Here is a 14,886-nt window from a genome sequence, read left to right as displayed (position 1 = left end):
GTCATCATCAATGACAGTTCTACTGTAGTCATCATCAATGACAGTCCTGCTGTTGTCATCATCAATGATAGTTCTACTATAATCATCATTAATGATAGTTCTACTATAATCATCATCAATGATAGTTCTACTATAGTCATCATCAATGATAATCCTGCTGTAGTCATCATCAATGATAGTCCTGCTGTAGTCATCATCAGTGATAGTTCTACTGTAGTCATCATCAATGATAGTTCTACTGTAGTCATCATCAATGATAGTCTTACTGTAGTCATCATCAATGATAATCCTGCTGTAGTCATCATCAATGATAGTCCTGCTGTAGTCATCATCAGTGATAGTTCTACTGTAGTAATCATCAATGATAGTTCTACTGTAGTCATCATCAATGATAGTCTTACTGTAGTCATCATCAATGATAGTTTTACTGTAGTCATCATCAATGATAGTTTTACTGTAGTCATCATCAGTGATAGTTCTACTGTAGTCATCATCAATGATAGTTCTACTGTAGTCATCATCAATGATAGTTCTACTGTAGTCATCATCAATCTAACAAAATGTTGTTAGATATTTTATCGGTAAAAACAAAGCATGAAGCAAGAACTGTAAAATACATTGTAGCTGATAAGTTGGTACCAGTAAGTGTGTAATACTAAACCATCACAAACACTGTAAAATACATTGTAGCTGATAAGTTGGTACCAGTAAGTGTGTAATCCTATACCATCACAAGCATTGTAAAATACATTGTAGCTGATAAGTTGGTACCAGTAAGAGTGTAATCCTAAACCATCACAAGCATTGTAAAATACATTGTAGCTGATAAGTTGGTACCAGTAAGAGTGTAATCCTAAACCATCACAAGCATTGTAAAATACATTGTAGCTGATAAGTTGGTACCAGTAAGAGTGTAATCCTATACCATCACAAGCATTGTAAAATACATTGTAGCTGATAAGTTGGTACCAGTAAGAGTGTATTCCTAAACCATCACAAACACTGTAAAATACATTGTAGCTGATAAGTTGGTACCAGTAAGAGTGTAATCCTATACCATCACAAACACTGTAAAATACATTGTAGCTGATAAGTTGGTACCAGTAAGAGTGTAATCCTATACCATCAAAAACACTGTAAAATACATTGTAGCTGATAAGTTGGTACCAGTAAGAGTGTAATCCTATACCATCACAAACACTGTAAAATACATTGTAGCTGATAAGTTGGTACCAGTAAGAGTGTAATCCTATACCATCACAAGCATTGTAAAATACATTGTAGCTGATAAGTTGGTACCAGTAATAGTGTAATCCTATACCATCACAAGCACTGTAAAATACATTGTAGCTGATAAGTTGGTACCAGTAAGAGTGTAATCCTATACCATCACAAACACTGTAAAATACATTGTAGCTGATAAGTTGGTACCAGTAAGAGTGTAATCCTATACCATCACAAACACTATAAAATACATTGTAGCTGATAAGTTGGTACCAGTAAGAGTGTAATCCTATACCATCACAAACACTGTAAAATACATTGTAGCTGATAAGTTGGTACCAGTAAGAGTGTAATCCTATACCATCACAAACACTGTAAAATACATTGTAGCTGATAAGTTGGTACCAGTAAGAGTGTAATCCTATACCATCACAAACACTGTAAAATACATTGTAGCTGATAAGTTGGTACCAGTAAGAGTGTAATCCTATACCATCACAAACACTGTAAAATACATTGTAGCTGATAAGTTGGTACCAGTAAGAGTGTAATCCTATACCATCACAAGCACTGTAAAATACATTGTAGCTGATAAGTTGGTACCAGTAAGTGTGTAATGCTAAACCATCACAAGCACTGTAAAATACATTGTAGCTGATAAGTTGGTACCAGTAAGTGTGTAATGCTAAACCATCACAAGCATTGTAAAATACATTGTAGCTGATAAGTTGGTACCAGTAAGAGTGTAATCCTATACCATCACAAGCATTGTAAAATACATTGTAGCTGATAAGTTGGTACCAGTAAGAGTGTAATCCTATACCATCACAAGCATTGTAAAATACATTGTAGCTGATAAGTTGGTACCAGTAAGAGTGTAATCCTAAACCATCACAAGCATTGTAAAATACATTGTAGGTGATAAGTTGGTACCAGTAAAAGTGTAATCCTATACCATCACAAGCATTGTAAAATACATTGTAGCTGATAAGTTGGTACCAGTAGGAGTGTAATACTAAACCATCACAAACACTGTAAAATACATTGTAGGTGGTAAGTTGGTACCAGTAAGTGTGTAATCCTAAACCCTCACAAACACTGTAAAATACATTGTAGCTGATAAGTTGGTACCAGTAGGAGTGTAATACTAAACCATCACAAACACTGTAAAATACATTGTAGGTGGTAAGTTGGTACCAGTAGGAGTGTAATCCTACACCATCACAAACACTGTAAAATACATTGTAGCTGATAAGTTGGTACCAGTAGGAGTGTAATCCTAAACCCTCACAAACACTGTAAAATACATTGTAGCTGATAAGTTGGTACCAGTAAGAGTGTAATACTAAACCATCACAAACACTGTAAAATACATTGTAGCTGATAAGTTGGTACCAGTAGGAGTGTAATCCTAAACCATCACAAACACTGTAAAATACATTGTAGGTGATAAGTTGGAACCAGTAAGAGTGTAATCCTAAACCATCACAAACACTGTAAAATACATTGTAGGTGGTAAGTTGGTACCAGTAAGAGTGTAATCCTAAACCATCACAAACATTGTAAAATACATTGTAGGTGATAAGTTGGAACCAGTAAGAGTGTAATCCTAAACCATCACAAACACAGTAAAATACATTGTAGGCGGTAAGTTGGTACCAGTAAGAGTGTAATCCTAAACCATCACAAGCATTGTAAAATACATTGTAGCTGATAAGTTGGTACCAGTAAGAGTGTAATCCTAAACCATCACAAACACTGTAAAATACATTGTAGGTGATAAGTTGGTACCAGTAAAAGTGTAATCCTAAACCATCACAAACACTATAAAATACATTGTAGGTGGTAAGTTGGTACCAGTAAGTGTGTAATCCTAAACCATCACAAACACTGTAAAATACATTGTAGCTGATAAGTTGGTACCAGTAAAAGTGTAATCCTAAACCATCACAAACACTGTAAAATACATTGTAGCTGTTAAGTTGGTACCAGTAAAAGTGTAATCCTAAACCATCACAAACACTATAAAATACATTGTAGGTGTTAAGTTGGTACCAGTAAGTGTGTAATCCTAAACCATCACAAACACTGTAAAATAGATTGTAGCTGATAAGTTGGTACCAGTAAAAGTGTAATCCTAAACCATCACAAACACTGTAAAATACATTGTAGCTGATAAGTTGGTACCAGTAAGAGTGTAATGCTAAACCATCACAAACACTGTAAAATGTATTGTAGCTGATAAGTTGGTACCAGTAAGAGTGTAATCCTAAACCATCACAAGCATTGTAAAATACATTGTAGCTGATAAGTTGGTACCAGTCAGAGTGTAATCCTAAACCATCACAAACACTGTAAAATACATTGTAGCTGATAAGTTGGTACCAGTAATAGTGTAATCTTAAACCATCACAAGCATTGTAAAATACATTGTAGGTGATAAGTTGGTACCAGTAAGAGGGTAATCCTAAACCATTACAAACACTATAAAATACATTGTCGGTGGTAAGTTGGTACCAGTAAGTGTGTAATCCTAAACCATCACAAACACTGTAAAATACATTGTAGCTGATAAGTTGGTACCAGTAAGTGTGTAATCCTAAACCATCACAAATACTGTAAAATACATTGTAGCTGATAAGTTGGTACCAGTAAGAGTATAATCCTAAACCATCACAAACACTATAAAATACATTGTAGGTGATAAGTTGGTACCAGTAAGTGTGTAATCCTAAACCATCACAAACACTGTAAAATACATTGTAGGTGATAAATTGGTACCAGTAAGTGTGTAATCCTAAACCATCACAAACACTGTAAAATACATTGTAGCTGATAAGTTGGTACCAGTAAGAGTGTAATCCTAAACCATCACAAGCATTGTAAAATACATTGTAGCTGATAAGTTGGTACCAGTAAGAGTGTAATCCTAAACCATAACAAACACTGTAAAATACATTGTAGCTGATAAGTTGGTACCAGTAAGTGTGTAATCCTAAACCATCACAAACACTGTAAAATACATTGTAGCTGATAAGTTGGTACCAGTAAGAGTGTAATCCTAAACCATCACAAGCATTGTAAAATACATTGTAGCTGATAAGTTGGTACCAGTAAGAGTGTAATGCTAAACCATCACAAACACTGTAAAATGCATTGTAGCTGATAAGTTGGTACCAGTAAGAGTGTAATCCTAAACCATCACAAACACTGTAAAATGCATTGTAGCTGATAAGTTGGTACCAGTAAGAGTGTAATCCTAAACCATCACAAACACTGTAAAATACATTGTAGCTGATAAGTTGGTACCAGTAAGTGTGTAATCCTAAACCATCACAAACACTGTAAAATACATTGTAGCTGATAAGTTGGTACCAGTAAGAGTGTAATCCTAAACCATCACAAGCATTGTAAAATACATTGTAGCTGATAAGTTGGTACCAGTAAGAGTGTAATGCTAAAGCATCACAAACACTGTAAAATGCATTGTAGCTGATAAGTTGGTACCAGTAAGAGTGTAATCCTAAACCATCACAAACACTGTAAAATGCATTGTAGCTGATAAGTTGGTACCAGTAAGAGTGTAATCCTAAACCATCACAAACACTGTAAAATACATTGTAGCTGATAAGTTGGTACCAGTAAGAGTGTAATCCTAAACCATCACAAACACTGTAAAATACATTGTAGCTGATAAGTTGGTACCAGTAAGAGTGTAATCCTAAACCATCACAAACACTGTAAAATACATTGTAGCTGATAAGTTGGTACCAGTAATAGTGTAATCTTAAACCATCACAAGCATTGTAAAATACATTGTAGGTGATAAGTTGGTACCAGTAAGTGTGTAATCCTAAACCATCACAAACACTGTAAAATACATTGTAGCTGATAAGTTGGTACCAGTAAGAGTGTAATCCTAAACCATCACAAGCATTGTAAAATACATTGTAGCTGATAAGTTGGTACCAGTAAGAGTGTAATGCTAAAGCATCACAAACACTGTAAAATGCATTGTAGCTGATAAGTTGGTACCAGTAAGAGTGTAATCCTAAACCATCACAAACACTGTAAAATACATTGTAGCTGATAAGTTGGTACCAGTAAGAGTATAATCCTAAACCATCACAAACACTGTAAAATACATTGTAGCTGATAAGTTGGTACCAGTAATAGTGTAATCTTAAACCATCACAAGCATTGTAAAATACATTGTAGCTGATAAGTTGGTACCAGTAAGAGTGTAATCCTAAACCATCACAAGCATTGTAAAATACATTGTAGGTGGTAAGTTGGTACCAGTAAGAGTGTAATCCTAAACCATCACACCGTGATTGAATAATTAGTTTTATTTTTTTGTTAAGAGCAGAGTTTCACTTCTGACTGTTTGCATCCTACCCGTTGTAGGTATCAAAACTCGATATTTAGCGTGATAAGCTGAACCACTATAGGGAGAGAATGTTAAAAGCTATGAAAATAGAAAGATGTAAGACAACTGAAGCGTTAGAAACTTCCAATTATCCGTTTGCTGGTTTATCCGTGATATGAGGAACGTCATAGCCTTAAAACGGAAATGACGTCAATAAAACAGTGCTGTACCTATATTTCTTTTGTGGTGCCCAAATGGATCACTGATCAATATTCTGTAATCGTCCACACCGTCATATCCACAATGTTTGTAAACGTGATTATTTTATAATTAATGCAGAATATTTTCTGTTCGTTTTAACCCATTTTCTTGTTTTAATAAGTTAAATATCATTCAGTTTGTTTGTTCTAGGTAGCTAAGAAATGACTTTTCTCTCTCTCTGAGTTAGTCCTAAATCAAACTCACCTGACAACAGCCAATAGGAAGTTGTTGAGTTTCCTCTGTCGCGCCATATTGGTGTACATCTGAAATTTTGAACATGAAGATTATGAAAGACAAAAACGCCCAATATTATTATCAGCTTACATACAACTGGTGAATATCAAAGGACTCTAAACATAGTTAGCAATATCAGTAAATCGCAGGAAACAATTAGAACTTTAAGAAAACCTAATAAAATCAAGAGATATTAAATTAATTTTATCATATATTATTATAACGAACCCCTTGCACTGATTAAGTAATTAAATGTTAAGACAGTGAGATATGCTGTCTTAAATTAAACGCTAAGACATGTTAAGAGCCAGTCGATCCAAGATCATACATTTGTTTGTTTTGAATTTCATGCAAAGCTACTCGAGGGTTATCTGCACTAGCCGTCCCTAATTTAGCAGTGTAAAACTAGAGGGAAGGCAGCTAGTCATCACCACCCACCGTCAACTCTTAAGCTACTCTTTACCAACGAATAGTGGGATTGATCGCAACATTATAACACCCCTACGGCTGAAAGGGCGAGCATGTTTGGTGTGATAGGAATTCGATCTCGTGACCCTCGGATTAGGAGTCGAGTGCCTTAATCACCTGGCCATGCCAGGTCTAGATTATATGTCAACCTGGAGAAATTACTAGGCATACCTAGTACGGTTGGTCATGATACAAGGCCAAGGTTTTCCTATAGAAATCACTAGACAGCTCCGGTATGGTTGACCATCAGACAAGGCCTAAGCTTTCCCATAGAAATCACCAGACAGCTCCGGTATGGTTGACCATCAAACAAGGCCTAAGCTTTCCTCGAGAAATTATAAGACTGCTATAGTATGGTTGACTATCAGACAAGGCCTAGGCTCTCCTACAGAAATTACTAGACAGCTTTCTTATGGTTGGACATCAGACAAGGCCTATGTTTTCCTATAGAAATCACTAGACAGCTATGGTTTTATTGTTGACCATCAGACGAAGCTTAGGGTTTCCTATAAAAATTTACTAGAAAACTCCGATACTGTTGGACATCAGACAAAGCCTATGTTTTTTTGTATAACCTAAAGAAGGATGGAGCTTAAGGTATTTTTACAATATAGATGAACGGTGGGATGATCTGATTGTTAGTGATGCTTATATATGTGTATTTAATCAAGTACGTAAGGTAAGATTGTGGTAATATAATGATATTAATGTACCGCATCACTGGTACGCAAACTTTTAATGGTGTCCCCTCACTAAACGTATTATGTTGTCCCCTTACTAAACGTATTATGTTGTCCCCTTACTAAACGTATTATGTTATCCCCTTACTAAACGTATTATGTTGTCCCCTTACTAAACGTATCATGTTGTCCCCTTACTAAACGTATTATATTGTCCCCTTAATAAACGTATCATGTTGTCCCCTTACTAAACGTATTATGTTGTCCCCTTACTAAACGTATTATGTTATCCCCTTACTAAACGTATTATATTGTCCCCTTACTAAACGTATCATGTTGTCCCCTTACTAAACGTATCATGTTGTCCCCTTACTAAACGTATTATGTTGTCCCCTTACTAAACGTATTATATTGTCCCCTTACTAAACGTATTATATTGTCCCCTTACTAAACGTATTATGTTGTCCCCTGCTCCCAGTATAACTTTGCACACTGTACATAATATTTTTCCACTTTAATTGTTCTTACTATATTAATTAATACCAGTAACATTTATACACTAGTTTTTAAAACATGTTTGGTTTAAAATTTCTACTTTCAGATGTAATTTACATGTTCTAAGTTGTGCTTCCAACCGCCCTCCCGACTCTCCACGTCCCTCTTGGAAGAGACGACCCATAGTTTGAGTACCACGGCCCTATTCGACCACACAAGTCTAACTTTTCATTAATTAATATAAACGATTCATTTGAATACTATTACTACACATTAACTACAACAATAAAGTAACTACACCTAGGTGATCGTGCACGCTAGCAACCATGACAACGAATAAGTTAATTATTAGATGTTGGTACATACCTCGGCGTAATGTAGAGCAATACCTCCCCATACCAGATAGCTGTTGATGATCTAATAAAACAATAAGGACCACACGTGACTTTCTGTTTTAACATCATTGGTTACAAGTTACCCGCTATATTAAATTAGCTACGTTATTTACTAGACGAATTTCTAGTTTTCTCTATAAAAATAGTTTAATTTAAATGGTTACATAGCAACTGTATGGATCAAACAACGGATCTGTGGCTAATGATAAACACCTGTTATTACCTCCTCGTCTTCCTCGTGGAACGGTCCTTCTTCAGAATTCCGGTATAATTCGAGAACCCCTGTTTGAAATGAAGAAATAATCGTAATTATTGTTTGTTAATTCAAACGAAGGAAACAAATCCCTGGCTCGATTCAAAGCTCTGGATATAGAGTTCTGACAAAGGTGGCGACCTCTCACTTACCGTTAGATCTCACATAATACGAGAAAATTACAATTATTAACTAATATTGTGTTGTGTGAGATAATTTTTCTTACTTCGATTCTATTTGTTTTTGATGAGTTATACGATTGGTCAAAAATTCATTTTAAGTTATAACCTTTAGCTAATGGCCAATAGCAGGCTAGCGTCGGAGCATGCGCAAAACGCATTTTAAAATTGCACTACAACTATTTTATACATATCACGCTTCGAAGGTCATTGTTCATAGGTCAGTGGCCCTTCATTAAAATGGTTCTCGCCAGATCGAGAAAGTAATGAATCCAGAAGATGGTCGACATGTATCTAGCTTGTTGGTCTTTGAATTTCACGTAAAGCTACACGAAGGCTATCTGTGCTAGTCGTTCCTAATTTAGCAGTGTGAGACAAAGGGAAGGCAGCTAGTCATCACCGCTCACCGTCAACTCTTGGGCTGCTATTTTATCAAGGAATAGTGAGATTGATCGTGCCATTATAACGCCTCCAAGCCTGAAAAGGCGAGCATGTTAAGTGGGATGAAGATTCGAACCTGAGACGTTCAGAATCAAACAGCCCAAACACCTGGCCAAGCCGGGGCCAACTTGTATTTATGGATATCGCGAGCAGTGCAAATGTTATTATTCTATTTTTCTTTCTACACATTAAAACATATTCAGCACGTGCGCATTATGACGTAAGTTACTTTACTCTGTTAATACACTACGCGCACATTTTGTCGAATTACCAAACTGACTGAAACTAAAAACAAGTGTTAAATTAGAGTTTCGGTTTTTGCTGGTAAGTTAAAACTGTAAAGGTGGATAACTGAATTTAATTTTTTTAGGTTAAAACACCTGGTTAAACGTGAACTCGTGACCTCACAAATCAACAGCCACAGCTTATAGAAGTGGTTTTAATCACCTGTTAATTCCCCGTCTGGTTGTTGAATGGGATGTGCTAAGATGAAAGCTGCCGAATCCGGGTCGACCATCGCGCCATCTGGAAATCTAGGATCCTACAGAGAGTCGAGATTCAATGAAACCAAAATTAATAACTTGAAGTATTTAATGGATTTAGACGACTAGCTTTTATTTATCCACTTAAAAAAAAAAAACTGATGCTTTTACAACAATGTAAAAACATGTGCGCTATTACAGTGGTAAAAATGAACTGGTCATATGGTAAACGATGTTTTTAAACTACATTTATTTACTAATCACAGAAATGGGTTTTGCGTTTATTCAAAAAATAGAATTTCTAGAGTTTCATACTTAATCTTATTACGTAATTGCTAATCATTCACGTGGCTTTAAAATATTCCATTTTTACTACCAGATTATGTGAACGAAGACGATTACCATAACAGCAGGCCCGGCATGGCCAGGTGGTAAAGGCACTCGACTCATAATCTGAGGGTCGCGAGTTAGAATTTCTGTCACACCAAACATGCCCGCCCTTTCAGCGGTGTGGGCATTATAATGTGACGGACAATTTCATTATTCGTTGGTAAAGAGTAGCCAAGAGTTGACGGTGGGTGGTGATGACTATCAGCCTTTCCTCGAGTCTTACTCTGCTAAATTGGGAACGGCTGGCGCAGATAGCCCTCGTGTAGCTTTGCGCAAAATTCAAGACAAGTAAATAAACAAAACATAAGAGCGTAGTGACGTTAAAAAAGGCAGCAGGACGCATGCGCAGCAATAGACTCTGCCGAATGTATTATGTTTGTTTGTTTTGAATTTCGCGCAAAGCTACACGAAGGCTATCTGCGCTAGCCCTCCCCAATTTAACAGTGTAGGATAGAGGGAAGGCAGCTAGTCATCACCACCCACCATCAACTCTTGGACAACTCTTTTACCAAAGAATAGTGGGATTGGTCGTAACTTTATAACGCCTCCGCGACTGAAAGGGCTAGCATGTTTGGTGCGACGGAGACTCAAATCTGCGACCCTCAGATTACGAGTCGAGTGCCTTAACCACCTGGCCATGCTGGGCCACTGTATTACGTTAACCAAGTAATCACGGAAAATATAATAATTTGTTTACTGGAGAAATAAATTACGTCATCCTCTTTCCTTGGTTCGACAAAGAAAGGTAGTAAATTTAAAATGTGGTAAAATATATTTACATTTTGAATTGTTATTTATTACAAATATTATACCTGTTCGTTTCTAATTCTTCGCTGGTTTTGAAATATTAATTTTACTTCATATTTCTAAATCACTAGAGGGTGCTCTGGTCGTTTTATGCATGTGCGATTGCATTCGTAATAATTTATATATACATAAGGCTCAAGAAAAGACAATATTAATTAAATTGTTGAAAATAATAGAGAAAAATTAAATAAAAACACAAACAGCTGGACTTGTTCTTAATCTATTTCACCCAAAAGCCTTTCTTTGAGATACGTATATAGAAATGTCGTTAAATAACAAACCAACCGAACCTTCTAGATACAATACCAAACATTGCATCTCATTTACAGAAATCTACAATCTGATATATATAAGTATAATAGTACCGTCTGTTGACTGTTATCTATATAAATGTAATAGTACGGACTGTTTTACGTCCATGTAACTACTTTACAGGTTGTGGATGTTCATTAGGTTTATTCGGGGTACATATGAACTTCCAATTTTGCGTTTTGCAGTTTTTATGAGATTTTTGCTGCTTTCCTACTACTTCGCCCCCTGTTGATGGATCTTCACAAAATCTAGAATGAACGTTTGTTAGGTCCATGCGAAGATACATAAATAAATAAATTTATGGTTTCGCATTTTGTGTTTTACAGTTTTTTAGCAATTACATATAAGAGAAACAACTTTTCATGTGCTGAAATAACCTTTAGTCGATCATGAATTTACATAACTTCCGGCCAGGGGGCGGTACTGCACCTAGTAAAACTATTATATAACAATGCGTTACTACTGTATTACTGAAACAGAGAGACGTTAAAATTAAATATATAGCTATAATAAATGTTATATAGATACAGGTACGTATAATAATATGTATTGTTGTTGCTACAGATATACAGGTACATATAATAATATGTATTGTTGCTACAGATATACAGGTACATATAATAATATGTATTGTTGTTGCTATAGAGATACATGTACGTATAATTAGAGGTATTGTTGTTGCTGTAGAGATACAGGTACGTATAATTAGATGTATTGTCGTTGCTATATAGATACAGGTACGTATAATTACATGTATTGTCGTTGCTATAAAAATACCGGTACGTATAATTAGAGGTATTGTCGTTGCTATAGAGATACAGGTACGTACAATTAGATGTATTGTTGTTGCTATAAAAATACCGGTACGTATAATTAGATGTATTGTTGTTGCTATAAAAATACCGGTACGTATAATTAGATGTATTGTTGTTGCTATAAAAATACAGGTACGTATAATTAGAGGTATTGTTGTTGTTGGAAACATACAGGTACGTATAATAAGATGTATTGTCGTTACTATGCGTTGGTTATAGTGAGAAAAGAACTAAACATAAATATAATACTAAATAACTATATTTATCATAGTTTTCACGTATTTCTCACCGGTTCTCCAATGGCTATTCTTACTGGCTCTGAGTTTCTCGCCACAAAAGCTGTGATGTTGTTTTCCGCGTGGATGGAGATTTTACGAACTGTGCCTTCAGAGCTGCATAATTAACTGAATGTTAGGAAATAACTGATATGAAATGTTTCACTTTAATACTATCATAAGTTATAAAGACAAATAACTGATATCAAATGTTTTATCATAATGAGATTGAGTGTGGTTAACATATCATAACGGGATTGGGTGTGGTTAACATATCATAACGGGATTGAGTATGGTTAACACATCATAATGGGATTGAGTGTGGTTAACATATCATAATGGGATTGAGTATGGTTAACATATCATAATGGGATTGAGTATGGTTAACATATCATAACGGGATTGAGTATGGTTAACACATCATAATGGGATTGAGTGTGGTTAACATATCATAACAGGATTGAGTGTGGTTAACATATCATAACGGGATTGAGTATGGTCAACATATCATAACGGGATTGAGTATGGTTAACACATCATAATGGGATTGAGTGTGGTTAACATATTATAACAGGATTGAGTGTGGTTAACATATCATAACGGGATTGAGTATGGTCAACATATCATAACGGGATTGAGTATGGTTAACACATCATAATGGGATTGAGTGTGGTTAACATATCATAACAGGATTGAGTGTGGTTAACATATCATAACGGGATTGAGTATGGTTAACACATCATAATGGGATTGAGTGTGGTTAACATATCATAATGAGATTGAGTATGGTTAACACATCATAATGGGATTGAGTATGGTTAACACATCATAATGGGATTGAGTATGGTTAACACATCATAATGGGATTGCGTATGGTTAACACATCATAATGGGATTGAGTATGGTTAACACATCATAATGGGATTGAGTGTGGTTAACATATCATAACGGGATTGAGTATGGTTAACACATCATAATGGGATTGAGTGTGGTTAACATATCATAACAGGATTGAGTGTGGTTAACACATTATAACAGGATTGAGTATGGTTAACATATCATAACGGGATTGAGTATGGTTAACACATCATAACGGGATTGCGTATGGTTAACATATCATAATGGGATTGAGTATGGTTAACACATCATAACGGGATTGCGTATGGTTAACACATCATAATGGGATTGAGTATGGTTAACACATCATAATGGGATTGAGTATGGTTAACATATCATAACGGGATTGAGTATGGTTAACACATCATAACGGGATTGAGTATGGTTAACATATCATAACGGGATTGAGTATGGTTAACACATCATAACGGGATTGAGTATGGTTAACACATCATAATGGAATTGAGTATGGTTAACACATCATAATGCGATAGAGTATGGTTAACATATCATAACGGGATTGAGTATGGTTAACACATCATAACGGGATTGAGTATGGTTAACACATCATAACGGGATTGAGTATGGTTAACACATCATAACGGGATTGAGTATGGTTAACACATCATAATAGGATTGAGTATGGTTAACACATCATAATAGGATTGAGTGTGGTTAACACATCATAACGGGATTGAGTATGGTTAACACATCATTACGGGATTGAGCGTGGTTAACACATCATAACGGGATTGAGTATGGTTAACACATCATAATAGGATTGCGTATGGTTAACACATCATAATGGGATTGAATATGGTTAACACATCATAATAGGATTGAGTATGGTTAACACATCATAATGGGATTGAATATGGTTAACACATCATAATGAGATTGAGTATGGTTAACACATCATAATGGGATTGAGTATGGTTAACACATCATAATGGGATTGAGTATGGTTAACACATCATAATGGGATTGAGTATGGTTAACACATCATAACGGGATTGAGTATGGTTAACACATCATAATGGGATTGAGTATGGTTAACATATCATAATGAGATTGAGGATGGTTAACACATCATAATGGGATTGAGTATGGTTAACACATCATAATGGGATTGAGTATGGTTAACACATCATAATGGGATTGAGTATGGTTAACATATCATAATGAGATTGAGGATGGTTAACACATCATAATGGGATTGAGTATGGTTAACACATCATAATGGGATTGAGTATGGTTAACACATCATAATGGGATTGAGTATGGTTAACACATCATAATGGGATTGAGTATGGTTAACACATCATAATGGGATTGAGTATGGTTAACACATCCTGAATATTCGAGCATTAAAATTTATATAAAACAACAATTCTTACACCAACTCTTTCGGGTTTCTTTATCATTAATGTAATCCTAACAGGAAGCAGAGATCCGTCGACAGGAAGTGACGTCACGAGAACAGCTTTTACTTTATAAATGCTTCACATTTGTGTTTTAGGCAGTTAACACCTAAACACCTCGCTATCTTTAGTTATAGATGGTTCATATCGTTAAAAGTATTGCTTTTATTGTAACCCTAGTCGGAGGTTTAGTTTTCAGAAGGCCCTGTGTTACACTTACTAATGTATGAACAAAGATGACAGTTATAAAACGGTAACAGTTCTGTAAAAAAACTTACTTTGGACGGTTGTCTTCTTTAGTGAAGCCATGCAGTTCCTAGAAGAAGAAAAAATAAAAACTAAAACCATTTATTGTGTGACGTGATAAAATTTGTGCGGGTAAAAGCGCGAGAGAGCTTCCAGTTTGTAAATAAAGTATAACAAACTGTGTTACAATAGTCACGTTCTGAAGTGGCCGTGACAACGGATAAACGCACATTTAAACGTTA

At 35.4% G+C, this 14,886-nt stretch overlaps 1 pseudogene across 1 annotated transcript in view; it reads right to left on the bottom strand.

The window, feature by feature from the left end:
• LOC143241817 (cAMP and cAMP-inhibited cGMP 3',5'-cyclic phosphodiesterase 10A-like) overlaps nucleotides 1-14,886 on the bottom strand; it is an 86,506-nt pseudogene that overhangs the window by 16,566 nt on the left and 55,054 nt on the right. The window contains exons 7-12 of the transcript XR_013022287.1: nucleotides 14,677-14,714; nucleotides 12,095-12,197; nucleotides 9,447-9,540; nucleotides 8,350-8,408; nucleotides 8,098-8,148; nucleotides 6,059-6,117 (exon numbers count right to left, since the gene is read on the bottom strand). The product of XR_013022287.1 is annotated as a cAMP and cAMP-inhibited cGMP 3',5'-cyclic phosphodiesterase 10A-like (transcript). The remainder of the gene's footprint in view (nucleotides 1-6,058; nucleotides 6,118-8,097; nucleotides 8,149-8,349; nucleotides 8,409-9,446; nucleotides 9,541-12,094; nucleotides 12,198-14,676; nucleotides 14,715-14,886) is intronic.

Source organism: Tachypleus tridentatus, unplaced genomic scaffold (genome assembly GCF_004210375.1).
Source record: "Tachypleus tridentatus isolate NWPU-2018 unplaced genomic scaffold, ASM421037v1 Hic_cluster_1, whole genome shotgun sequence".
Taxonomy (NCBI): domain Eukaryota; kingdom Metazoa; phylum Arthropoda; class Merostomata; order Xiphosura; family Limulidae; genus Tachypleus; species Tachypleus tridentatus.
Note: the sequence above shows the minus strand (reverse complement) of the source record. Positions and strands in the feature narration are given on the sequence as shown.